The sequence below is a fragment of the Callospermophilus lateralis genome, chromosome 7 (assembly GCF_048772815.1).
Source record: "Callospermophilus lateralis isolate mCalLat2 chromosome 7, mCalLat2.hap1, whole genome shotgun sequence".
NCBI lineage: Eukaryota > Metazoa > Chordata > Mammalia > Rodentia > Sciuridae > Callospermophilus > Callospermophilus lateralis.
In genome coordinates this window covers 13542203-13566583 of record NC_135311.1, presented here as the reverse complement: position 1 = coordinate 13566583, position 24381 = coordinate 13542203, and the positions used below count along the sequence as shown (strand labels likewise).

Sequence of the window (24381 nt, the reverse complement as noted above, 5' to 3'; positions counted from 1 at the left end):
AACGCACTTTATTTTTAGAACTCACGCCCTGCCGCTCGCCGCCCACGCGAACTCTCCAGGAACTCCCCGAGAGCTCCACCGGCGCTCGGGAACTACACACGCGAACTCTCTAGGAACTCCGCGAGAGCTCAAAACCAGCGGGCACCCGAGGCAGCAGGAACCGCTCCTTCTGGCAAAATGCCAGGCACCATCTTGACCTGGCCGTGGCTCTCAACATCTCTCCTCATCCGCCCCCCCACCCCAACGCCTCAGCCCCGCCACAACTCTCACCGATCCCCACCGGCACCCACCCACGCGTCGCCTGATCCCAAATCACTCTGCGTTGAGGCTCTTTGCATCTGGATCACAAGCACCGGTGGACCCCGGCCCACGTGCCTTCCGCACCCGCTTTTTCACAACCTCACCTAGACACGCTCCCCCGCCGCCCAGCCCCCACCCCACCCACGCACCCACTCGACGCTCTCCTCGCCTCCTTCCAGGCACGGCACCCCTATCTCCAACGGGGGAGCGGCCTCTCGGACCCACGCCCAATCCGCTCCGTGGGCGCCTCCTCCCCGCAGACTGGCATCCACAGTCCTACTGGGTCATCCCCATGGGCCCTGAGCCGACCGCTCACGGACCCCGTCGTCCTGGCCTCCTTCGGACTCCTCAGTTCCGAGACCCGGACCCGGCAGACCGATCGGCACGGCACCGGCGCCCGGCCCGCCCCCCCTCTGCCGCCCCGACAACAACCCCCTCCGCACCCCGGGGCTGTCGGCCCGAACCTCGCCTCACCCACCGACAGGCCGCACTCCCTGCCCCTTTCCACGCAGCCAGCGCTTCCCCCACACAACCCCCAGTCCTCCCGGCTACCGCAAGCGGCTCCCACCTCTCAGCACGCTGGCGCCTGGCACGGCGCGTGAAGGACCCTGCGTCCTGCACTCTTTCCGTGCCAGGCCTTCGCCCGACCACCGCCAGGGATGACACCCGAGAGAATGGTCGCTTCCTCTCGTCACTGTCACGCACCCACGACCCTCGGGCTTGGGAGCTTCCCCGAGACCGCACCCCCACTCCCACCCCCTCACCGCCCGACGAAGGCAAGCCCGGGTATCCCGGCAGTGGCGGGCTGCGGGCTAGGGCACCGGTCGTCCTCGAGGGAAGTCGGGCCAGTGGGCAGATTGGTGCCCGTCCCCTGGGAGTCCCCTTGGAAGCCAAGCAAAGTTCCTTGGAAGCCTCTACAGCACTGACTCAAAAGCGCTGCCGCTGGCTTTCGGCAGGGGCCACCCAACGTGTCCCGAGCCGGGCTGGGCAGAGAAGGGATCATGAGCTGAGTGGATGGACGTGCGGCCGGGCAGGAGTGGGAAACTAGGCAGTCCAACCTAGTGGTGGTGGTGGTGGGGGGGGGGGCGTTCTCTGTTTGCTCCTTCGCCCTTGAGACCGGGGCAGGGGGCAGGGGGCCGAGGGACTCCTTTCACACCCAGGGTCGGCTACAAGTCTATCCCGACACCCGTGAGTCGCCACCGGCTCCCGCGCGCCTGGGTCAAGGCACTGGTAAGTGGGCGCCCGCCTGCCCGCCTCCGCCGCCGCTCTTGTGCTCCGGCTCGCCGGGCCTCTCCAGATTCCTTTCCGTGCCTGTCACTCCCGGGCATCCTGACCCGGGTGTGGGCTCCCACCCGCTCTGCCGGCACCCTGACCAAAGCCGCGGACACAGCTGGAGCGCAGACCCCCGCCCGTCGCTCAGGCCCTGGCACCAGTGGCGGCCGGGGCATCGGGGCCCTGCCACACGGCCGACCCGGTTGCAGGGGATCCCCCAGGATGGGAAGCGGTGATGTGTCAGGCGCCAGGCTTGGCCTCACCCAAGCAGCTCTGAGGAGGAAATCCAGAACCTTTCCGGGCCAGACACCAGAGCCAGCGAGTGGGTTCCGGAACCCGGCTCCTTTCGCCCGCCATGAGCGCCCCCAGTCACTGCACACACGGGGCAGCAGCAGAGAGAACAAGAGAGGGCTTGTCACGAGGGGACCCAGGCACACGAAGGAGCCGGGGGGAAGACTCAAGTTTCGAGTCTCAGGTGCGCCCCCACCAGGATAGGGGAGTTCTGGGGATGCGCTCACGGTCAAGGCTGATTGCAGGCTGGCCGCAGAGCAGGAGACTCAGCAGGCGCGAAGCCTAGAGGGTTTCTGGAGCATCTAAGTTCACCGGCGGTGAGTTCCAATTTCTCCTCAGTTATCGCAGTCGGAGCGCGGCGTGGACCCGCTTGTGTGTGTGTGTGTGTGTATGTGTGTGTGTGTGTGTGCGTGTGTTGGTGTCTGTGCGCGCGCGCGTGCGCTCCCGCGAGGTGAAGCATAGGTGTGTCTTTGGGTGGTGGTGATGGTGATGTTGGCGGTGGCCAGGGCCGGGAAGAACTGTCGCAAGCGGGGGACGGCCAGGACGAGGGGAGAAAGTGAAAAGGCATAAATGTTGGGAGGGCTCAGAGTGGCAAGTGTCAGTGAGGCTGGACGCCGCGTGTGGCGGGCGTCTATAAGGGTCCGCCTTCGGGGTTATAAGGCGTTGGCCAAAAAGGGAGAGAGAGGCGAGGCACGAGGAGGAAGAAGAAAGGCTTCCCTGACCGGGAATCGAACCCGGGCCGCGGCGGTGAGAGCGCCGAATCCTAACCACTAGACCACCAGGGAGCATGGGGCTGCCGTTTCCGTGAGCGTGCCATCTGGGGCCAGCGCCTCGGTCCCAAGTGCTGGGCGCTACCTGTGCACCGGGCGCCGTCCCCGTGGGTCCCAGTGGGCTTTACGTGGCAACCTGGTGCAGCCTTCCGCCACGGGCTGCCGGTCACCAGCGACCCACCCCTGATGCTGGGGGCACCCTCAAAAGAATGCAGTGCTTGCCCTCCGCCCTGCTTCGCTTTGCTTCGCCTCGCGTCGCCTGGCCTTGCCTTTCGAAGCCTCCCCTGGACTCCTTCCCCACATCGGCCCGCCAGCAGGAGTTCGCGCTAGCTAGCGAGGCCAGGGCCGGGTTGGCCCCGTCAAAAGGTCGGCTCGCTGCGTTGGCCGGGAATCGAACCCGGGTCAACTGCTTGGAAGGCAGCTATGCTCACCACTATACCACCAACGCCATCCGGCCGAAAGGGCCGCTCCACGCTGGCCCCGGGCTGCCGAGAGGCGCCCCGTCGTCGTCGTCGTCGTCGTCGTCGTCGTGGTCGTCGTCGGCACCGCCGCCACCGCCGCCACCGCCGCCGCCTCCGCCTCCTCCTTCTCCTCCTCTTGGGACGACGCCCTGAAGCGGCGCGCGGGGCGGCGAGAACGCCGTCCGCCGGCACAGGGTCTTCTCCCCTCCAGCGACCCAGCCCGTGCCCGTTGGCAGGGAACCCTTTTCCACACCCACTCGGGGCGCGGGCGCTCGTCCGTGGCGACAGAGCCGCGGGCGAGGAGGAAGGCTCGGATGCCTGGGGAGGGGAGTGGACAGGGGACGGCGAGGACGGCGTGCCAGGGACGAAGTGGCATCCGGCGCCCAACTGGAGAGCAGGGGGCGCCGAGGGCCGACGGCGGCCTGGGGAGCTAGAGGCCCGGGCGCAGCTGCGGCGGCGACCCCCACCAAAAAAGGGCGACTGCCTCCCCGTCGGGGAATCGAACCCCGGTCTCCCGCGTGACAGGCGGGGATACTCACCACTATACTAACGAGGACGGCGGCGCTAGCCGTCGTGGCGCCGGTCCACTCTCCGACGCCTAGCCCGGCCCTCGTGCCCCTGCTGGCCCCAAACAGGACGCCACAGAGGCACTGTCAAGGAGCCGACACCACCTGGCCCTGGCCCTGGCCCTGGCCCTGGCCCTGGCCCTGGCCTTAGCCCACGCCCTGGCCCGATGCCCGGTGCCCGGTGCCCGGTGCCCGGTGCCCGGAGAAGGACCCTGTGCGCCCTGCCGGCTTCCCACTGCGCGGGCATCCCAATGTCGGTGTAAGCAGGGGGGCCAGGGAGCTAGCGAACACGGCGGCCGACAGGAGGAGGAGCACGATGCGCCGGGTGGGCTCCTGCCAGCAGACGGTTAGTGGTACTTGGCCGGGCTCGGTGGGAGATGCGACCGCACCGCTGAGCGGAATTGGCTCGCTCCCGGCCCGCCAGGCCCGTCCGTCCAAGGCGCCGGCAGACCGCTGGGCACCGCGCACCACGGTGCCAGCCAAGGACACCTGCGCCAACGCCGGGTCCCAGCCAGGCGAGCCGCCACGCGCTCAGGCCCGCCGTCAGGATGGCCGAGCGGTCTAAGGCGCTGCGTTCAGGTCGCAGTCTCCCCTGGAGGCGTGGGTTCGAATCCCACTCCTGACAGGCTCACCTTTTGGCTATCCCCTCCCCCCACCCCCACCCCCACCCCCACCCCCACACACATAACCAGGCTGCCTGGCCCGGCTCCGCCAGCGCCCACCACAGCCGCTCTGCTCTCTTCCTGTCTGTCCAGCAACCCCATCTCCCTGAACGCTGGACTCGCGCAGATAACGCCCGCCCACCCCAACCCGGAGTACCCTGCGCCTTACACCCTCTGCCAACTGTCCTTGCGACCAGCGCCCCTCCTCATCGACCCCACCGCGACGACGCTTAAGCCCTCTCGCTCGACTCTGTCGCCCCCCTCCCTGTTCCCGGCTACGCTCTCCGATGCACGGCCCCGCCGCCCCGCCAGCCACCCGTCCACATCCAACCCAACCGACAAGACGGCGCCCGCTCCGTTGCGGCGGGGAGCGCAGGCGGGCCCTTTCCGGATCTCTCCCGTGGGCAAAAGCGGCCCCCGCCCGCCCGTCGCCTATCTCTCTGGGCCCTGCGGAGGACCCCGTTCCCGTCGTGCCAGACTGTGGCCGCCGGGCCCCTTCACTGGAGGGCCTTTCCAGACCACTCACGCCTGCCGGCCTCTCCACAACACAGCAGTCGAGACCTCTGCTCGCCACGCACCGTGGGGCCACCGGGCGTGGCAAGACAGCACAGCCCCGGGACCATGGTCCTCGCGAGTGGCAGGGAGAGAACCCTAGAACCCCTAGATCCCCGCCGGTGATGGCCGAGCCCCGGCCGCGACCACCTGGGCGCGGCCACGAACCCCACGTGGGCAGCGGCTGCCTGAGGCCAGCCCACCACGTCGGTGCTGGTTGGGGCCCGCCCTCACCCGTCCGGGGCTCCTGCGACCGGGACTTTGCGGGCGGACGGAGGCAGCCACCGAGCCACAGGGTCCCACAGGGTCCCCTGCGGCCGGGACTTTGCGGGTGGACGGAGGCAGCCACCGAACCACAGGTCCCCTGGCCTGATTGGGGTTCCCGTGAGGGCAAAGCCTGGACCGGCTCCTGGCTTCTTCAGGCGGCAGCGGACAAGGCGGTCTGGGGGGCCTGGGCTGGCCCGCAAGGTGCAGGGGTCCGGAGGTTCGCGAGAGCGCTGCACGGGGGGCACACGCACGCACACACCCCACCGGCGGCCGCATCCCCGGGGCCCCGGCAGGATGCCTGGAGCCCCTCCTTGAGGAACGGCCCATCCAGCCCCCAACGCTTGGTCCCGGTCCCAAGCAGCAGCTCCTCACCGCAGGCGGTGACCGCTGTCGGGCGGTTGCGTGGAGGTGCCTGCCATCGGTGCATGGGTGGTTCAGTGGTAGAATTCTCGCCTGCCACGCGGGAGGCCCGGGTTCGATTCCCGGCCCATGCAGCACTCGGTCCCCTTTTGGTCCGGCAGCCCCGTCGTCTAGGCCGCCGCTGTACACACCTAAGCCTGGACCCCACAGCCTCCGCGCTCGCTCTGCCCTGGAGCGCCCTTCGTTCCATGCGCCTTCGCCCACTACCGTGCCAGACACCAGACTTCTCGGTGCCTCCGCTTCCATCACATCACACTCATTTCGCTTCCATGGAAGCCGGCAGGCACCTCGCCCGCACATCAACCATGGGACACCAAGGCACCTCTGCCAAGAGTGTCACGTCGTCGCGGCCCCCTAGGCACTCACGGCCGCCATTGCAGCACACGGAGGACTCCAAAGGCCTTGCAGTGGTATCATCTTCCTTTGGGTCCCGAAATCTCTCTCTGCCGCAGTCTGGCTGGGCACAAATCACGAGCCACTTGAAGATTCAAGCAGGAACGAACTTTATTTTTAGAACTCACGCCCTGCCGCTCGCCGCCCACGCGAACTCTCCAGGAACTCCCCGAGAGCTCCACCGGCGCTCGGGAACTACACACGCGAACTCTCTAGGAACTCCGCGAGAGCTCAAAACCAGCGGGCACCCGAGGCAGCAGGAACCGCTCCTTCTGGCAAAATGCCAGGCACCATCTTGACCTGGCCGTGGCTCTCAACATCTCTCCTCATCCCGCCCCCCCACCCCAACGCCCTCAGCCCCGCCACAACTCTCACCGATCCCCACCGGCACCCACCCACGCGTCGCCTGATCCCAAATCACTCTGCGTTGAGGCTCTTTGCATCTGGATCACAAGCACCGGTGGACCCCGGCCCACGTGCCTTCCGCACCCGCTTTTTCACACCTCACCTAGACACGCTCCCCCGCCGCCCAGCCCCACCCCACCCACGCACCCACTCGACGCTCTCCTCGCCTCCTTCCAGGCACGGCACCCCTATCTCCAACGGGGGAGCGGCCTCTCGGACCCACGCCCAATCCGCTCCGTGGGCGCCTCCTCCCCGCAGACTGGCATCCACAGTCCTACTGGGTCATCCCCATGGGCCCTGAGCCGACCGCTCACGGACCCCCGTCGTCCTGGCCTCCTTCGGACTCCTCAGTTCCGAGACCCGGACCCGGCAGACCGATCGGCACGGCACCGGCGCCCGGCCCGCCCCCCCTCTGCCGCCCCGACAACAACCCCCTCCGCACCCGCGGGCTGTCGGCCCGAACCTCGCCTCACCCACCGACAGGCCGCACTCCCTGCCCCTTTCCACGCAGCCAGCGCTTCCCCCACACAACCCCCAGTCCCTCCCGGCTACCGCAAGCGGCTCCCACCTCTCAGCACGCTGGCGCCTGGCACGGCGCGTGAAGACCCTGCGTCCTGCACTCTTTCCGTGCCATGGCCTTCGCCCGACCACCGCCAGGGATGACACCCGAGAGAATGGTCGCTTCCTCTCGTCACTGTCACGCACCCACGACCCTCGGGCTTGGGAGCTTCCCCGAGACCGCACCCCCACTCCCACCCCCTCACCGCCCGACGAAGGCAAGCCCGGGTATCCCGGCAGTGGCGGGCTGCGGGCTAGGGCACCGGTCGTCCTCGAGGGAAGTCGGGCCAGTGGGCAGATTGGTGCCCGTCCCCTGGGAGTCCCCTTGGAAGCCAAGCAAAGTTCCTTGGAAGCCTCTACAGCACTGACTCAAAAGCGCTGCCGCTGGCTTTCGGCAGGGGCCACCCAACGTGTCCCGAGCCGGGCTGGGCAGAGAAGGGATCATGAGCTGAGTGGACGGACGTGCGGCCGGGCAGGAGTGGGAAACTAGGCAGTCCAACCTAGTGGTGGTGGTGGTGGGGGGGGGGCGTTCTCTGTTTGCTCCTTCGCCCTTGAGACCGGGGCAGGGGGCAGGGGGCCGAGGGACTCCTTTCACACCCAGGGTCGGCTACAAGTCTATCCCGACACCCGTGAGTCGCCACCGGCTCCCGCGCGCCTGGGTCAAGGCACTGGTAAGTGGGCGCCCGCCTGCCCGCCTCCGCCGCCGCTCTTGTGCTCCGGCTCGCCGGGCCTCTCCAGATTCCTTTCCGTGCCTGTCACTCCCGGGCATCCTGACCCGGGTGTGGGCTCCCACCCGCTCTGCCGGCACCCTGACCAAAGCCGCGGACACAGCTGGAGCGCAGACCCCCGCCCGTCGCTCAGGCCCTGGCACCAGTGGCGGCCGGGGCATCGGGGCCCTGCCACACGGCCGACCCGGTTGCAGGGGATCCCCCAGGATGGGAAGCGGTGATGTGTCAGGCGCCAGGCTTGGCCTCACCCAAGCAGCTCTGAGGAGGAAATCCAGAACCTTTCCGGGGCCAGACACCAGAGCCAGCGAGTGGGTTCCGGAACCCGGCTCCTTTCGCCCGCCATGAGCGCCCCCAGTCACTGCACACACGGGGCAGCAGCAGAGAGAACAAGAGAGGGCTTGTCACGAGGGGACCCAGGCACACGAAGGAGCCGGGGGGAAGACTCAAGTTTCGAGTCTCAGGTGCGCCCCCACCAGGATAGGGGAGTTCTGGGGATGCGCTCACGGTCAAGGCTGATTGCAGGCTGGCCGCAGAGCAGGAGACTCAGCAGGCGCGAAGCCTAGAGGGTTTCTGGAGCATCTAAGTTCACCGGCGGTGAGTTCCAAATTTCTCCTCAGTTATCGCAGTCGGAGCGCGGCGTGGACCCGCTTGTGTGTGTGTGTGTGTGTGTGTGTGTGTGTGTGTGTGCGTGTGTTGGTGTCTGTGCGCGCGCGCGTGCGCTCCCGCGAGGTGAAGCATAGGTGTGTCTTTGGGTGGTGGTGATGGTGATGTTGGCGGTGGCCAGGGCCGGGAAGAACTGTCGCAAGCGGGGGACGGCCAGGACGAGGGGAGAAAGTGAAAAGGCATAAATGTTGGGAGGGCTCAGAGTGGCAAGTGTCAGTGAGGCTGGACGCCGCGTGTGGCGGGCGTCTATAAGGGTCCGCCTTCGGGGTTATAAGGCGTTGGCCAAAAAGGGAGAGAGAGGCGAGGCACGAGGAGGAAGAAGAAAGGCTTCCCTGACCGGGAATCGAACCCGGGCCGCGGCGGTGAGAGCGCCGAATCCTAACCACTAGACCACCAGGGAGCATGGGGCTGCCGTTTCCGTGAGCGTGCCATCTGGGGCCAGCGCCTCGGTCCCAAGTGCTGGGCGCTACCTGTGCACCGGGCGCCGTCCCCGTGGGTCCCAGTGGGCTTTACGTGGCAACCTGGTGCAGCCTTCCGCCACGGGCTGCCGGTCACCAGCGACCCACCCCTGATGCTGGGGGCACCCTCAAAAGAATGCAGTGCTTGCCCTCCGCCCTGCTTCGCTTTGCTTCGCCTCGCGTCGCCTGGCCTTGCCTTTCGAAGCCTCCCCTGGACTCCTTCCCCACATCGGCCCGCCAGCAGGAGTTCGCGCTAGCTAGCGAGGCCAGGGCCGGGTTGGCCCCGTCAAAAGGTCGGCTCGCTGCGTTGGCCGGGAATCGAACCCGGGTCAACTGCTTGGAAGGCAGCTATGCTCACCACTATACCACCAACGCCATCCGGCCGAAAGGGCCGCTCCACGCTGGCCCCGGGCTGCCGAGAGGCGCCCCGTCGTCGTCGTCGTCGTCGTCGTCGTCGTGGTCGTCGTCGGCACCGCCGCCACCGCCGCCACCGCCGCCGCCTCCGCCTCCTCCTTCTCCTCCTCTTGGGACGACGCCCTGAAGCGGCGCGCGGGGCGGCGAGAACGCCGTCCGCCGGCACAGGGTCTTCTCCCCTCCAGCGACCCAGCCCGTGCCCGTTGGCAGGGAACCCTTTTCCACACCCACTCGGGGCGCGGGCGCTCGTCCGTGGCGACAGAGCCGCGGGCGAGGAGGAAGGCTCGGATGCCTGGGGAGGGGAGTGGACAGGGGACGGCGAGGACGGCGTGCCAGGGACGAAGTGGCATCCGGCGCCCAACTGGAGAGCAGGGGGCGCCGAGGGCCGACGGCGGCCTGGGGAGCTAGAGGCCCGGGCGCAGCTGCGGCGGCGACCCCCACCAAAAAAGGGCGACTGCCTCCCCGTCGGGGAATCGAACCCCGGTCTCCCGCGTGACAGGCGGGGATACTCACCACTATACTAACGAGGACGGCGGCGCTAGCCGTCGTGGCGCCGGTCCACTCTCCGACGCCTAGCCCGGCCCTCGTGCCCCTGCTGGCCCCAAACAGGACGCCACAGAGGCACTGTCAAGGAGCCGACACCACCTGGCCCTGGCCCTGGCCCTGGCCCTGGCCCTGGCCCTGGCCCTGGCCTTAGCCCACGCCCTGGCCCGATGCCCGGTGCCCGGTGCCCGGTGCCCGGTGCCCGGTGCCCGGAGAAGGACCCTGTGCGCCCTGCCGGCTTCCCACTGCGCGGGCATCCCAATGTCGGTGTAAGCAGGGGGGCCAGGGAGCTAGCGAACACGGCGGCCGACAGGAGGAGGAGCACGATGCGCCGGGTGGGCTCCTGCCAGCAGACGGTTAGTGGTACTTGGCCGGGCTCGGTGGGAGATGCGACCGCACCGCTGAGCGGAATTGGCTCGCTCCCGGCCCGCCAGGCCCGTCCGTCCAAGGCGCCGGCAGACCGCTGGGCACCGCGCACCACGGTGCCAGCCAAGGACACCTGCGCCAACGCCGGGTCCCAGCCAGGCGAGCCGCCACGCGCTCAGGCCCGCCGTCAGGATGGCCGAGCGGTCTAAGGCGCTGCGTTCAGGTCGCAGTCTCCCCTGGAGGCGTGGGTTCGAATCCCACTCCTGACAGGCTCACCTTTTGGCTATCCCCTCCCCCCACCCCCACCCCCACCCCCACCCCCACCCCCACACACATAACCAGGCTGCCTGGCCCGGCTCCGCCAGCGCCCACCACAGCCGCTCTGCTCTCTTCCTGTCTGTCCAGCAACCCCATCTCCCTGAACGCTGGACTCGCGCAGATAACGCCCGCCCACCCCAACCCGGAGTACCCTGCGCCTTACACCCTCTGCCAACTGTCCTTGCGACCAGCGCCCCTCCTCATCGACCCCACCGCGACGACGCTTAAGCCCTCTCGCTCGACTCTGTCGCCCCCCTCCCTGTTCCCGGCTACGCTCTCCGATGCACGGCCCCGCCGCCCCGCCAGCCACCCGTCCACATCCAACCCAACCGACAAGACGGCGCCCGCTCCGTTGCGGCGGGGAGCGCAGGCGGGCCCTTTCCGGATCTCTCCCGTGGGCAAAAGCGGCCCCCGCCCGCCCGTCGCCTATCTCTCTGGGCCCTGCGGAGGACCCCGTTCCCGTCGTGCCAGACTGTGGCCGCCGGGCCCCTTCACTGGAGGGCCTTTCCAGACCACTCACGCCTGCCGGCCTCTCCACAACACAGCAGTCGAGACCTCTGCTCGCCACGCACCGTGGGGCCACCGGGCGTGGCAAGACAGCACAGCCCCGGGACCATGGTCCTCGCGAGTGGCAGGGAGAGAACCCTAGAACCCCTAGATCCCCGCCGGTGATGGCCGAGCCCCGGCCGCGACCACCTGGGCGCGGCCACGAACCCCACGTGGGCAGCGGCTGCCTGAGGCCAGCCCACCACGTCGGTGCTGGTTGGGGCCCGCCCTCACCCGTCCGGGGCTCCTGCGACCGGGACTTTGCGGGCGGACGGAGGCAGCCACCGAGCCACAGGGTCCCACAGGGTCCCCTGCGGCCGGGACTTTGCGGGTGGACGGAGGCAGCCACCGAACCACAGGTCCCCTGGCCTGATTGGGGTTCCCGTGAGGGCAAAGCCTGGACCGGCTCCTGGCTTCTTCAGGCGGCAGCGGACAAGGCGGTCTGGGGGGCCTGGGCTGGCCCGCAAGGTGCAGGGGTCCGGAGGTTCGCGAGAGCGCTGCACGGGGGGCACACGCACGCACACACCCCACCGGCGGCCGCATCCCCGGGGCCCCGGCAGGATGCCTGGAGCCCCTCCTTGAGGAACGGCCCATCCAGCCCCCAACGCTTGGTCCCGGTCCCAAGCAGCAGCTCCTCACCGCAGGCGGTGACCGCTGTCGGGCGGTTGCGTGGAGGTGCCTGCCATCGGTGCATGGGTGGTTCAGTGGTAGAATTCTCGCCTGCCACGCGGGAGGCCCGGGTTCGATTCCCGGCCCATGCAGCACTCGGTCCCCTTTTGGTCCGGCAGCCCCGTCGTCTAGGCCGCCGCTGTACACACCTAAGCCTGGACCCCACAGCCTCCGCGCTCGCTCTGCCCTGGAGCGCCCTTCGTTCCATGCGCCTTCGCCCACTACCGTGCCAGACACCAGACTTCTCGGTGCCTCCGCTTCCATCACATCACACTCATTTCGCTTCCATGGAAGCCGGCAGGCACCTCGCCCGCACATCAACCATGGGACACCAAGGCACCTCTGCCAAGAGTGTCACGTCGTCGCGGCCCCCTAGGCACTCACGGCCGCCATTGCAGCACACGGAGGACTCCAAAGGCCTTGCAGTGGTATCATCTTCCTTTGGGTCCCGAAATCTCTCTCTGCCGCAGTCTGGCTGGGCACAAATCACGAGCCACTTGAAGATTCAAGCAGGAACGAACTTTATTTTTAGAACTCACGCCCTGCCGCTCGCCGCCCACGCGAACTCTCCAGGAACTCCCCGAGAGCTCCACCGGCGCTCGGGAACTACACACGCGAACTCTCTAGGAACTCCGCGAGAGCTCAAAACCAGCGGGCACCCGAGGCAGCAGGAACCGCTCCTTCTGGCAAAATGCCAGGCACCATCTTGACCTGGCCGTGGCTCTCAACATCTCTCCTCATCCCGCCCCCCCACCCCAACGCCCTCAGCCCCGCCACAACTCTCACCGATCCCCACCGGCACCCACCCACGCGTCGCCTGATCCCAAATCACTCTGCGTTGAGGCTCTTTGCATCTGGATCACAAGCACCGGTGGACCCCGGCCCACGTGCCTTCCGCACCCGCTTTTTCACACCTCACCTAGACACGCTCCCCCGCCGCCCAGCCCCACCCCACCCACGCACCCACTCGACGCTCTCCTCGCCTCCTTCCAGGCACGGCACCCCTATCTCCAACGGGGGAGCGGCCTCTCGGACCCACGCCCAATCCGCTCCGTGGGCGCCTCCTCCCCGCAGACTGGCATCCACAGTCCTACTGGGTCATCCCCATGGGCCCTGAGCCGACCGCTCACGGACCCCCGTCGTCCTGGCCTCCTTCGGACTCCTCAGTTCCGAGACCCGGACCCGGCAGACCGATCGGCACGGCACCGGCGCCCGGCCCGCCCCCCCTCTGCCGCCCCGACAACAACCCCCTCCGCACCCGCGGGCTGTCGGCCCGAACCTCGCCTCACCCACCGACAGGCCGCACTCCCTGCCCCTTTCCACGCAGCCAGCGCTTCCCCCACACAACCCCCAGTCCCTCCCGGCTACCGCAAGCGGCTCCCACCTCTCAGCACGCTGGCGCCTGGCACGGCGCGTGAAGACCCTGCGTCCTGCACTCTTTCCGTGCCATGGCCTTCGCCCGACCACCGCCAGGGATGACACCCGAGAGAATGGTCGCTTCCTCTCGTCACTGTCACGCACCCACGACCCTCGGGCTTGGGAGCTTCCCCGAGACCGCACCCCCACTCCCACCCCCTCACCGCCCGACGAAGGCAAGCCCGGGTATCCCGGCAGTGGCGGGCTGCGGGCTAGGGCACCGGTCGTCCTCGAGGGAAGTCGGGCCAGTGGGCAGATTGGTGCCCGTCCCCTGGGAGTCCCCTTGGAAGCCAAGCAAAGTTCCTTGGAAGCCTCTACAGCACTGACTCAAAAGCGCTGCCGCTGGCTTTCGGCAGGGGCCACCCAACGTGTCCCGAGCCGGGCTGGGCAGAGAAGGGATCATGAGCTGAGTGGATGGACGTGCGGCCGGGCAGGAGTGGGAAACTAGGCAGTCCAACCTAGTGGTGGTGGTGGTGGGGGGGGGGGCGTTCTCTGTTTGCTCCTTCGCCCTTGAGACCGGGGCAGGGGGCAGGGGGCCGAGGGACTCCTTTCACACCCAGGGTCGGCTACAAGTCTATCCCGACACCCGTGAGTCGCCACCGGCTCCCGCGCGCCTGGGTCAAGGCACTGGTAAGTGGGCGCCCGCCTGCCCGCCTCCGCCGCCGCTCTTGTGCTCCGGCTCGCCGGGCCTCTCCAGATTCCTTTCCGTGCCTGTCACTCCCGGGCATCCTGACCCGGGTGTGGGCTCCCACCCGCTCTGCCGGCACCCTGACCAAAGCCGCGGACACAGCTGGAGCGCAGACCCCCGCCCGTCGCTCAGGCCCTGGCACCAGTGGCGGCCGGGGCATCGGGGCCCTGCCACACGGCCGACCCGGTTGCAGGGGATCCCCCAGGATGGGAAGCGGTGATGTGTCAGGCGCCAGGCTTGGCCTCACCCAAGCAGCTCTGAGGAGGAAATCCAGAACCTTTCCGGGGCCAGACACCAGAGCCAGCGAGTGGGTTCCGGAACCCGGCTCCTTTCGCCCGCCATGAGCGCCCCCAGTCACTGCACACACGGGGCAGCAGCAGAGAGAACAAGAGAGGGCTTGTCACGAGGGGACCCAGGCACACGAAGGAGCCGGGGGGAAGACTCAAGTTTCGAGTCTCAGGTGCGCCCCCACCAGGATAGGGGAGTTCTGGGGATGCGCTCACGGTCAAGGCTGATTGCAGGCTGGCCGCAGAGCAGGAGACTCAGCAGGCGCGAAGCCTAGAGGGTTTCTGGAGCATCTAAGTTCACCGGCGGTGAGTTCCAAATTTCTCCTCAGTTATCGCAGTCGGAGCGCGGCGTGGACCCGCTTGTGTGTGTGTGTGTGTGTATGTGTGTGTGTGTGTGTGCGTGTGTTGGTGTCTGTGCGCGCGCGCGTGCGCTCCCGCGAGGTGAAGCATAGGTGTGTCTTTGGGTGGTGGTGATGGTGATGTTGGCGGTGGCCAGGGCCGGGAAGAACTGTCGCAAGCGGGGGACGGCCAGGACGAGGGGAGAAAGTGAAAAGGCATAAATGTTGGGAGGGCTCAGAGTGGCAAGTGTCAGTGAGGCTGGACGCCGCGTGTGGCGGGCGTCTATAAGGGTCCGCCTTCGGGGTTATAAGGCGTTGGCCAAAAAGGGAGAGAGAGGCGAGGCACGAGGAGGAAGAAGAAAGGCTTCCCTGACCGGGAATCGAACCCGGGCCGCGGCGGTGAGAGCGCCGAATCCTAACCACTAGACCACCAGGGAGCATGGGGCTGCCGTTTCCGTGAGCGTGCCATCTGGGGCCAGCGCCTCGGTCCCAAGTGCTGGGCGCTACCTGTGCACCGGGCGCCGTCCCCGTGGGTCCCAGTGGGCTTTACGTGGCAACCTGGTGCAGCCTTCCGCCACGGGCTGCCGGTCACCAGCGACCCACCCCTGATGCTGGGGGCACCCTCAAAAGAATGCAGTGCTTGCCCTCCGCCCTGCTTCGCTTTGCTTCGCCTCGCGTCGCCTGGCCTTGCCTTTCGAAGCCTCCCCTGGACTCCTTCCCCACATCGGCCCGCCAGCAGGAGTTCGCGCTAGCTAGCGAGGCCAGGGCCGGGTTGGCCCCGTCAAAAGGTCGGCTCGCTGCGTTGGCCGGGAATCGAACCCGGGTCAACTGCTTGGAAGGCAGCTATGCTCACCACTATACCACCAACGCCATCCGGCCGAAAGGGCCGCTCCACGCTGGCCCCGGGCTGCCGAGAGGCGCCCCGTCGTCGTCGTCGTCGTCGTCGTCGTCGTGGTCGTCGTCGGCACCGCCGCCACCGCCGCCACCGCCGCCGCCTCCGCCTCCTCCTTCTCCTCCTCTTGGGACGACGCCCTGAAGCGGCGCGCGGGGCGGCGAGAACGCCGTCCGCCGGCACAGGGTCTTCTCCCCTCCAGCGACCCAGCCCGTGCCCGTTGGCAGGGAACCCTTTTCCACACCCACTCGGGGCGCGGGCGCTCGTCCGTGGCGACAGAGCCGCGGGCGAGGAGGAAGGCTCGGATGCCTGGGGAGGGGAGTGGACAGGGGACGGCGAGGACGGCGTGCCAGGGACGAAGTGGCATCCGGCGCCCAACTGGAGAGCAGGGGGCGCCGAGGGCCGACGGCGGCCTGGGGAGCTAGAGGCCCGGGCGCAGCTGCGGCGGCGACCCCCACCAAAAAAGGGCGACTGCCTCCCCGTCGGGGAATCGAACCCCGGTCTCCCGCGTGACAGGCGGGGATACTCACCACTATACTAACGAGGACGGCGGCGCTAGCCGTCGTGGCGCCGGTCCACTCTCCGACGCCTAGCCCGGCCCTCGTGCCCCTGCTGGCCCCAAACAGGACGCCACAGAGGCACTGTCAAGGAGCCGACACCACCTGGCCCTGGCCCTGGCCCTGGCCCTGGCCCTGGCCCTGGCCTTAGCCCACGCCCTGGCCCGATGCCCGGTGCCCGGTGCCCGGTGCCCGGTGCCCGGAGAAGGACCCTGTGCGCCCTGCCGGCTTCCCACTGCGCGGGCATCCCAATGTCGGTGTAAGCAGGGGGGCCAGGGAGCTAGCGAACACGGCGGCCGACAGGAGGAGGAGCACGATGCGCCGGGTGGGCTCCTGCCAGCAGACGGTTAGTGGTACTTGGCCGGGCTCGGTGGGAGATGCGACCGCACCGCTGAGCGGAATTGGCTCGCTCCCGGCCCGCCAGGCCCGTCCGTCCAAGGCGCCGGCAGACCGCTGGGCACCGCGCACCACGGTGCCAGCCAAGGACACCTGCGCCAACGCCGGGTCCCAGCCAGGCGAGCCGCCACGCGCTCAGGCCCGCCGTCAGGATGGCCGAGCGGTCTAAGGCGCTGCGTTCAGGTCGCAGTCTCCCCTGGAGGCGTGGGTTCGAATCCCACTCCTGACAGGCTCACCTTTTGGCTATCCCCTCCCCCCACCCCCACCCCCACCCCCACCCCCACACACATAACCAGGCTGCCTGGCCCGGCTCCGCCAGCGCCCACCACAGCCGCTCTGCTCTCTTCCTGTCTGTCCAGCAACCCCATCTCCCTGAACGCTGGACTCGCGCAGATAACGCCCGCCCACCCCAACCCGGAGTACCCTGCGCCTTACACCCTCTGCCAACTGTCCTTGCGACCAGCGCCCCTCCTCATCGACCCCACCGCGACGACGCTTAAGCCCTCTCGCTCGACTCTGTCGCCCCCCTCCCTGTTCCCGGCTACGCTCTCCGATGCACGGCCCCGCCGCCCCGCCAGCCACCCGTCCACATCCAACCCAACCGACAAGACGGCGCCCGCTCCGTTGCGGCGGGGAGCGCAGGCGGGCCCTTTCCGGATCTCTCCCGTGGGCAAAAGCGGCCCCCGCCCGCCCGTCGCCTATCTCTCTGGGCCCTGCGGAGGACCCCGTTCCCGTCGTGCCAGACTGTGGCCGCCGGGCCCCTTCACTGGAGGGCCTTTCCAGACCACTCACGCCTGCCGGCCTCTCCACAACACAGCAGTCGAGACCTCTGCTCGCCACGCACCGTGGGGCCACCGGGCGTGGCAAGACAGCACAGCCCCGGGACCATGGTCCTCGCGAGTGGCAGGGAGAGAACCCTAGAACCCCTAGATCCCCGCCGGTGATGGCCGAGCCCCGGCCGCGACCACCTGGGCGCGGCCACGAACCCCACGTGGGCAGCGGCTGCCTGAGGCCAGCCCACCACGTCGGTGCTGGTTGGGGCCCGCCCTCACCCGTCCGGGGCTCCTGCGACCGGGACTTTGCGGGCGGACGGAGGCAGCCACCGAGCCACAGGGTCCCACAGGGTCCCCTGCGGCCGGGACTTTGCGGGTGGACGGAGGCAGCCACCGAACCACAGGTCCCCTGGCCTGATTGGGGTTCCCGTGAGGGCAAAGCCTGGACCGGCTCCTGGCTTCTTCAGGCGGCAGCGGACAAGGCGGTCTGGGGGGCCTGGGCTGGCCCGCAAGGTGCAGGGGTCCGGAGGTTCGCGAGAGCGCTGCACGGGGGGCACACGCACGCACACACCCCACCGGCGGCCGCATCCCCGGGGCCCCGGCAGGATGCCTGGAGCCCCTCCTTGAGGAACGGCCCATCCAGCCCCCAACGCTTGGTCCCGGTCCCAAGCAGCAGCTCCTCACCGCAGGCGGTGACCGCTGTCGGGCGGTTGCGTGGAGGTGCCTGCCATCGGTGCATGGGTGGTTCAGTGGTAGAATTCTCGCCTGCCACGCGGGAGGCCCGGGTTCGATTCCCGGCCCATGCAGCACTCGGTCCCCTTTTGGTCCGGCAGCCCCGTCGTCTAGGCCGCCGCTGTACACACCTAAGCCTGGACCCCACAGCCTCCGCGCTCGCTCTGCCCTGGAGCGCCCTTCGTTCCATGCGCCTTCGCCCACTACCGTGCCAGACACCAGACTTCTCGGTGCCTCCGCTTCCATCACATCACACTCATTTCGCTTCCATGGAAGCCGGCAGGCACCTCGCCCGCACATCAACCATGGGACACCAAGGCACCTCTGCCAAGAGTGTCACGTCGTCGCGGCCCCCTAGGCACTCACGGCCGCCATTGCAGCACACGGAGGACTCCAAAGGCCTTGCAGTGGTATCATCTTCCTTTGGGTCCCGAAATCTCTCTCTGCCGCAGTCTGGCTGGGCACAAATCACGAGCCACTTGAAGATTCAAGCAGGAACGAACTTTATTTTTAGAACTCACGCCCTGCCGCTCGCCGCCCACGCGAACTCTCCAGGAACTCCCCGAGAGCTCCACCGGCGCTCGGGAACTACACACGCGAACTCTCTAGGAACTCCGCGAGAGCTCAAAACCAGCGGGCACCCGAGGCAGCAGGAACCGCTCCTTCTGGCAAAATGCCAGGCACCATCTTGACCTGGCCGTGGCTCTCAACATCTCTCCTCATCCCGCCCCCCCACCCCAACGCCCTCAGCCCCGCCACAACTCTCACCGATCCCCACCGGCACCCACCCACGCGTCGCCTGATCCCAAATCACTCTGCGTTGAGGCTCTTTGCATCTGGATCACAAGCACCGGTGGACCCCGGCCCACGTGCCTTCCGCACCCGCTTTTTCACACCTCACCTAGACACGCTCCCCCGCCGCCCAGCCCCACCCCACCCACGCACCCACTCGACGCTCTCCTCGCCTCCTTCCAGGCACGGCACCCCTATCTCCAACGGGGGAGCGGCCTCTCGGACCCACGCCCAATCCGCTCCGTGGGCGCCTCCTCCCCGCAGACTGGCATCCACAGTCCTACTGGGTCATCCCCATGGGCCCTGAGCCGACCGCTCACGGACCCCCGTCGTCCTGGCCTCCTTCGGACTCCTCAGTTCCGAGACCCGGACCCGGCAGACCGATCGGCACGGCACCGGCGCCCGGCCCGCCCCCCCTCTGCCGCCCCGACAACAACCCCCTCCGCACCCGCGGGCTGTCGGCCCGAACCTCGCCTCACCCACCGACAGGCCGCACTCCCTGCCCCTTTCCACGCAGCCAGCGCTTCCCCCACACAACCCCCAGTCCCTCCCGGCTACGGCAAGCGGCTCCCACCTCTCAGCACGCTGGCGCCTGGCACGGCGCGTGAAGACCCTGCGTCCTGCACTCTTTCCGTGCCATGGCCTTCGCCCGACCACCGCCAGGGATGACACCCGAGAGAATGGTCGCTTCCTCTCGTCACTGTCACGCACCCACGACCCTCGGGCTTGGGAGCTTCCCCGAGACCGCACCCCCACTCCCACCCCCTCACCGCCCGACGAAGGCAAGCCCGGGTATCCCGGCAGTGGCGGGCTGCGGGCTAGGGCACCGGTCGTCCTCGAGGGAAGTCGGGCCAGTGGGCAGATTGGTGCCCGTCCCCTGGGAGTCCCCTTGGAAGCCAAGCAAAGTTCCTTGGAAGCCTCTACAGCACTGACTCAAAAGCGCTGCCGCTGGCTTTCGGCAGGGGCCACCCAACGTGTCCCGAGCCGGGCTGGGCAGAGAAGGGATCATGAGCTGAGTGGATGGACGTGCGGCCGGGCAGGAGTGGGAAACTAGGCAGTCCAACCTAGTGGTGGTGGTGGTGGTGGGGGGGCGTTCTCTGTTTGCTCCTTCGCCCTTGAGACCGGGGCAGGGGGCAGGGGGCCGAGGGACTCCTTTCACACCCAGGGTCGGCTACAAGTCTATCCCGACACCCGTGAGTCGCCACCGGCTCCCGCGCGCCTGGGTCAAGGCACTGGTAAGTGGGCGCCCGCCTGCCCGCCTCCGCCGCCGCTCTTGTGCTCCGGCTCGCCGGGCCTCTCCAGATTCCTTTCCGTGCCTGTCACTCCCGGGCATCCTGACCCGGGTGTGGGCTCCCACCCGCTCTGCCGGCACCCTGACCAAAGCCGCGGACACAGCTGGAGCGCAGACCCCCGCCCGTCGCTCAGGCCCTGGCACCAGTGGCGGCCGGGGCATCGGGGCCCTGCCACACGGCCGACCCGGTTGCAGGGGATCCCCCAGGATGGGAAGCGGTGATGTGTCAGGCGCCAGGCTTGGCCTCACCCAAGCAGCTCTGAGGAGGAAATCCAGAACCTTTCCGGGGCCAGACACCAGAGCCAGCGAGTGGGTTCCGGAACCCGGCTCCTTTCGCCCGCCATGAGCGCCCCCAGTCACTGCACACACGGGGCAGCAGCAGAGAGAACAAGAGAGGGCTTGTCACGAGGGGACCCAGGCACACGAAGGAGCCGGGGGGAAGACTCAAGTTTCGAGTCTCAGGTGCGCCCCCACCAGGATAGGGGAGTTCTGGGGATGCGCTCACGGTCAAGGCTGATTGCAGGCTGGCCGCAGAGCAGGAGACTCAGCAGGCGCGAAGCCTAGAGGGTTTCTGGAGCATCTAAGTTCACCGGCGGTGAGTTCCAAATTTCTCCTCAGTTATCGCAGTCGGAGCGCGGCGTGGACCCGCTTGTGTGTGTGTGTGTGTGTGTGTGTGTGTGTGTGTGTGCGTGTGTTGGTGTCTGTGCGCGCGCGCGTGCGCCCCCGCGAGGTGAAGCATAGGTGTGTCTTTGGGTGGTGGTGATGGTGATGTTGGCGGTGGCCAGGGCCGGGAAGAACTGTCGCAAGCGGGGGACGGCCAGGACGAGGGGAGAAAGTGAAAAGGCATAAATGTTGGGAGGGCTCAGAGTGGCAAGGATCAGTGAAGCTGGACGCCGCGTGTGGCTGGCGTCCATAAGGGCCCGTCTTCGGGACACGGGTGGTGTGAGCGAGCGGACCAAGGCCTTGGCCAAAAGGGGAGAGAGGGAGAGAGAGAGAGAGAGAGAGAGAGAGAGAGAGAGAAGGAGGAGGAGGAGGAAGAAGAAGAAAGGCTTCCCTGACCGGGAATCGAACCCGGGCCGCGGCGGTGAGAGCGCCGAATCCTAACCACTAGACCACCAGGGAGCGTGGGGCTGTCTTCACCCCGCGCGTGCCATCTGGGGCCAGCGCCTCGGTCCCAAGGGCTGGGCGCTACCTGGGCACCTGGCGCGGTCCCAGTGGGTGCCCGTGGCTTCACATGGCAACCTGGTGCAGCCGCCCGCCACCGGCTGCCCCTTGATGCTCGGGAGCACCCTCAAAAGAATGCAATGCTCCTCCTCCACCCTGCTTCGCTTCCCCTCGCCTGGGCTCCTTCCCCGCGTCCGCCCACCAGCAGGAGGACGCGCGCACTCACAGGCATGCCACCTCCCACTGAGCCCGCCCGGCCAGAACCAGGTCGGCCGAGGCCCCCGCCTCGGCAAAAGGTCGACTCGCTGCGTTGGCCGGGAATCGAACCCGGGTCAACTGCTTGGAAGGCAGCTATGCTCACCACTATACCACCAACGCCATCCGGCCGAGAGAGCCTCTCCGTGCTGGCCCCGGGCTGCCGAGCGGCGCCCCGACGTCGTCGAGCCACCGCCGCCTCCTCTCCGGGCGAGGCCCCGAACCAGCGCTGCGGGGCGAGGCCTCGGTCGGCCGGCTCAGGGTCTTCTCCCCTCCAGCGACCCAGCCCGTGCACTTTGGCAGGGAGCCCTTTTCCACACGCACTCGGGGCGCGGCCGTTGGCCTGTGGCGACAGAAGCTCCGGGCGAGGAGGAAGGCACGGATGCCTGGGGAGGGGTGTGGACCGGGGACCGTGAGGACCGCGTGCCAGGGGCGAAGTGGCATCCTGCGCCCAACTGGAGAGCAGGGGGCGCCAAGGGCCGGCGGCGGCACGGAGAGCTAGAGGCCGGGGCGCAGCTGCGGCGGCGACCACCACCAAAAAGAGGGCGACTGCCTCCCCGTCGGGGAATCGAACCCCGGTCTCCCGCGTGACAGGCGGGGATACTCACCACTATACTAACGAGGACGGCGGCGCCCGCCGTCGTGGCGCCGGTGCCCTCTCCGACGCCTAGCCCGGCCCCCTTGCCCCTGCCGATCCACCGCCGGACGCCACGGAGGCACCCTCAAGGAGTTCCGCACCACCTGGCCCTGGCCCTGGCCCTGGCCCTGGCCTTACCCGACTCGCTGCCCCGGGACCCGGGGCCCGGGGCCCGGAGAACGACCCTGTGCGCTCTGCCGGCTTCCCACTGCGCGGGCATCCCAGTGTCTGCGTAAGCAGGGAGGCCAGGGAGCTAGCGAGCACGGCGGCCGACAGGACCAGGAGCACGATGCGCCGGGTGGGCTCCTGCCAGCGCAGACGGTTAGTGGTACCTGGCCGGGCTCGGTGGGGGATGCGACCGCACCGAGATGCGCGCACTTGGCTTTCTCCCCGCCCGCCAGGCCCGGCCGTCCAGCGCGCGCAGACCGCCAGGCACGGCGCACCACGGAGCCAGCCAAAGACACCTGCGCCAACGCCGGGTCCCAGCCAGGCGAGTCTCCACGCGCTCAGGCCCGCCGTCAGGATGGCCGAGCGGTCTAAGGCGCTGCGTTCAGGTCGCAGTCTCCCCTGGAGGCGTGGGTTCGAATCCCACTCCTGACAGGCCCACCTTTTGGCTGCGGCGCGCGCGGGCCCTTTCCAGATCTCTCCCGTGGGCAAAATCCGCCCCTGGGCCTGGGCCCGCGCCCGCCCGTCGTGCCAGACTCTGGCCGCCAGGCTCCTTCACTCCAGGGCCTTTCCAAACCACCCACGCCTGCCGGCCACTCCACAACACAGCAGTTCAGAGGTAGAGACCTCTGATCGCCACGCACCGCACCGTGGGGTCACCGGGCGTGGCAAGACAGCCCAGCCCAGCCCCGGGACCATGGCCCTCGTGAGTGGCGGGGAGAGAACCCCAGAACCCGATCCCCACCGGTGATGGCCGAGCCCCGGCCACGACCCTACCTGGGTGCGGCCACGAACCCCACGTGGGCCGCGGCTGCCTAAAGGCCTGCCCACCACGTCGGTGCTGGTTGGGGCCCGCCTCACCCGACCGGGGCTCGGCCCCTGCGACCGGGACTTTGCGGGTGGATGGAGGCAGCCACCGAGCCACAGGTCCCCTGGCCTGATTGGGGTTCCCGTGAGGGCAAAGCCTGGACCGGCTCCTGGCTTCTTCAGGCGGCAGCGGACAAGGCGGTCTGGGGGGCCTGGGCTGGCCCGCAAGGTGCAGGGGTCCGGAGGTTCGCGCCAGCGCTGCGCGGGGGGGCACAGGCACGCACACACCCCGCCGGCGGCCGCATCCCCGGGGCCCCGGCAGGATGCCTGGAGCCTCTCCTTTAGGAACGGCCCATCCAGCCCCCAACCCTCGGTCCGGGTCCCAAGCAGCAGCTCCTCACCGGAGGCGGTGACCACTGTCGGGCGGTTGCGTGGCGGTGCCTGCCATCGGTGCATGGGTGGTTCAGTGGTAGAATTCTCGCCTGCCACGCGGGAGGCCCGGGTTCGATTCCCGGCCCATGCAGCACTCGGTCCCCTTTTGGTCCCGCAGCCCCGACGTCTAGGCCTCCGCTGTACACACCTCCCTGAGCCCGGACCCCACAGTCTGCGCTGCGCGCCCGCTCGGCCCTCTCTGCCCTCGAGCGCCGCGGCGGCCGCTCCGGTGCCTCTCTGACGGTTCGTTCCCTGCAGGCCCCCTTCCCCAACCACCGTGCCAGACACCAGACTTCTCGCTGCTTCTCTCTCCGTTGCCTTAACCTCTGCTTACATCACACTCATTTCGCTTCCATGGAAGCCGGCAGGCACCTCGCCCGCAGACCGACCACGCGACACCAAGGCACCTCTCCCAAGAGTGACACGCCGCGGCCCCTTAGGGACTCACGGCCTCCAGTGCAGCGCACGAGGGACTCCAAAGGCCTTGCAGTGATATCATCCCGTTGGTCCCCGAAATCTCTTTCCTCAATCCCCACCCCTACGCCTTCAGCCCCGCCACAACTCTCACCGCTCCCCACCCACACCCACGCACATGTCGCCTGATCCGAAATCACTCTGCTCTCGGGGGACCCTGCTTGGCCCTTGTGCGCTGAGGCTCTTTGCATCTGGATCCCAAGCACCCGGGGACCCCGGCCCACGTGCCTTCCCTACCCGCTTTTGCACACCTCACCTAGACACGCTCCCCCGCCCCCCAGCCCCACCCCACCCCCGCACCCACTCGTCGCTCTCGTCGCCTCCTTCCGTGCACGGCACCCCTATCTCGGACGGGAGTGGGAGGGCCTCTCGGAACGGCGCCCAACACGGTTCGTGGGCGCCTCCTCCCCACAGACTGGCGTCGACAGTCCTACTTGGTCATCCCCGCGGACCCACCGACCCTGAGAAGACCGCTCACGGGCCCCCGCCGTTCGGGCCTCCTTCGGACTCCTCAGTCCCGCGACCCAGACCCGGCAGACCGATGGGCTCGGGCGCCCGGCCCGTTGACACCTAACCCGGCCCTCCCCCACCCCCACAACACCCCCCTGCGCACCCGCGGGCTGTCGGCCCGAACCCCGCCTCACCGACAGGCCGCCCTCCCTG

At 68.6% G+C, this 24381-nt stretch overlaps 20 non-coding genes across 20 annotated transcripts; 8 read left to right on the top strand and 12 right to left on the bottom strand.

Annotated features, from left to right (window-relative positions):
* Nucleotides 1-2576: 2576 nt before the first annotated feature.
* Trnae-cuc (transfer RNA glutamic acid (anticodon CUC)) lies at nucleotides 2577-2648 on the bottom strand. The gene has a single exon. It is a non-coding gene; the product is annotated as a tRNA-Glu (tRNA).
* A 361-nt stretch (nucleotides 2649-3009) lies between these two features.
* On the bottom strand, nucleotides 3010-3081 carry Trnag-ucc (transfer RNA glycine (anticodon UCC)). The gene has a single exon. It is a non-coding gene; the product is annotated as a tRNA-Gly (tRNA).
* A 497-nt stretch (nucleotides 3082-3578) lies between these two features.
* Trnad-guc (transfer RNA aspartic acid (anticodon GUC)) lies at nucleotides 3579-3650 on the bottom strand. The gene has a single exon. It is a non-coding gene; the product is annotated as a tRNA-Asp (tRNA).
* A 552-nt stretch (nucleotides 3651-4202) lies between these two features.
* On the top strand, nucleotides 4203-4285 carry Trnal-cag (transfer RNA leucine (anticodon CAG)). Its single transcript has one exon. It is a non-coding gene; the product is annotated as a tRNA-Leu (tRNA).
* A 1279-nt stretch (nucleotides 4286-5564) lies between these two features.
* Trnag-gcc (transfer RNA glycine (anticodon GCC)) lies at nucleotides 5565-5635 on the top strand. Its single transcript has one exon. It is a non-coding gene; the product is annotated as a tRNA-Gly (tRNA).
* Nucleotides 5636-8636: 3001 nt separating this feature from the next.
* Nucleotides 8637-8708, bottom strand: Trnae-cuc (transfer RNA glutamic acid (anticodon CUC)). The gene has a single exon. It is a non-coding gene; the product is annotated as a tRNA-Glu (tRNA).
* Nucleotides 8709-9069: 361 nt separating this feature from the next.
* On the bottom strand, nucleotides 9070-9141 carry Trnag-ucc (transfer RNA glycine (anticodon UCC)). The gene has a single exon. It is a non-coding gene; the product is annotated as a tRNA-Gly (tRNA).
* A 497-nt stretch (nucleotides 9142-9638) lies between these two features.
* Trnad-guc (transfer RNA aspartic acid (anticodon GUC)) lies at nucleotides 9639-9710 on the bottom strand. The gene has a single exon. It is a non-coding gene; the product is annotated as a tRNA-Asp (tRNA).
* Nucleotides 9711-10275: 565 nt separating this feature from the next.
* Trnal-cag (transfer RNA leucine (anticodon CAG)) lies at nucleotides 10276-10358 on the top strand. Its single transcript has one exon. It is a non-coding gene; the product is annotated as a tRNA-Leu (tRNA).
* Nucleotides 10359-11643: 1285 nt separating this feature from the next.
* Nucleotides 11644-11714, top strand: Trnag-gcc (transfer RNA glycine (anticodon GCC)). The gene has a single exon. It is a non-coding gene; the product is annotated as a tRNA-Gly (tRNA).
* A 3002-nt stretch (nucleotides 11715-14716) lies between these two features.
* Trnae-cuc (transfer RNA glutamic acid (anticodon CUC)) lies at nucleotides 14717-14788 on the bottom strand. The gene has a single exon. It is a non-coding gene; the product is annotated as a tRNA-Glu (tRNA).
* Nucleotides 14789-15149: 361 nt separating this feature from the next.
* On the bottom strand, nucleotides 15150-15221 carry Trnag-ucc (transfer RNA glycine (anticodon UCC)). Its single transcript has one exon. It is a non-coding gene; the product is annotated as a tRNA-Gly (tRNA).
* A 497-nt stretch (nucleotides 15222-15718) lies between these two features.
* On the bottom strand, nucleotides 15719-15790 carry Trnad-guc (transfer RNA aspartic acid (anticodon GUC)). Its single transcript has one exon. It is a non-coding gene; the product is annotated as a tRNA-Asp (tRNA).
* Nucleotides 15791-16342: 552 nt separating this feature from the next.
* On the top strand, nucleotides 16343-16425 carry Trnal-cag (transfer RNA leucine (anticodon CAG)). Its single transcript has one exon. It is a non-coding gene; the product is annotated as a tRNA-Leu (tRNA).
* Nucleotides 16426-17704: 1279 nt separating this feature from the next.
* Nucleotides 17705-17775, top strand: Trnag-gcc (transfer RNA glycine (anticodon GCC)). The gene has a single exon. It is a non-coding gene; the product is annotated as a tRNA-Gly (tRNA).
* A 3059-nt stretch (nucleotides 17776-20834) lies between these two features.
* Trnae-cuc (transfer RNA glutamic acid (anticodon CUC)) lies at nucleotides 20835-20906 on the bottom strand. Its single transcript has one exon. It is a non-coding gene; the product is annotated as a tRNA-Glu (tRNA).
* Nucleotides 20907-21254: 348 nt separating this feature from the next.
* Trnag-ucc (transfer RNA glycine (anticodon UCC)) lies at nucleotides 21255-21326 on the bottom strand. The gene has a single exon. It is a non-coding gene; the product is annotated as a tRNA-Gly (tRNA).
* A 430-nt stretch (nucleotides 21327-21756) lies between these two features.
* On the bottom strand, nucleotides 21757-21828 carry Trnad-guc (transfer RNA aspartic acid (anticodon GUC)). The gene has a single exon. It is a non-coding gene; the product is annotated as a tRNA-Asp (tRNA).
* Nucleotides 21829-22357: 529 nt separating this feature from the next.
* Nucleotides 22358-22440, top strand: Trnal-cag (transfer RNA leucine (anticodon CAG)). The gene has a single exon. It is a non-coding gene; the product is annotated as a tRNA-Leu (tRNA).
* Nucleotides 22441-23264: 824 nt separating this feature from the next.
* On the top strand, nucleotides 23265-23335 carry Trnag-gcc (transfer RNA glycine (anticodon GCC)). The gene has a single exon. It is a non-coding gene; the product is annotated as a tRNA-Gly (tRNA).
* The last annotated feature ends 1046 nt before the right edge of the window (nucleotides 23336-24381 follow it).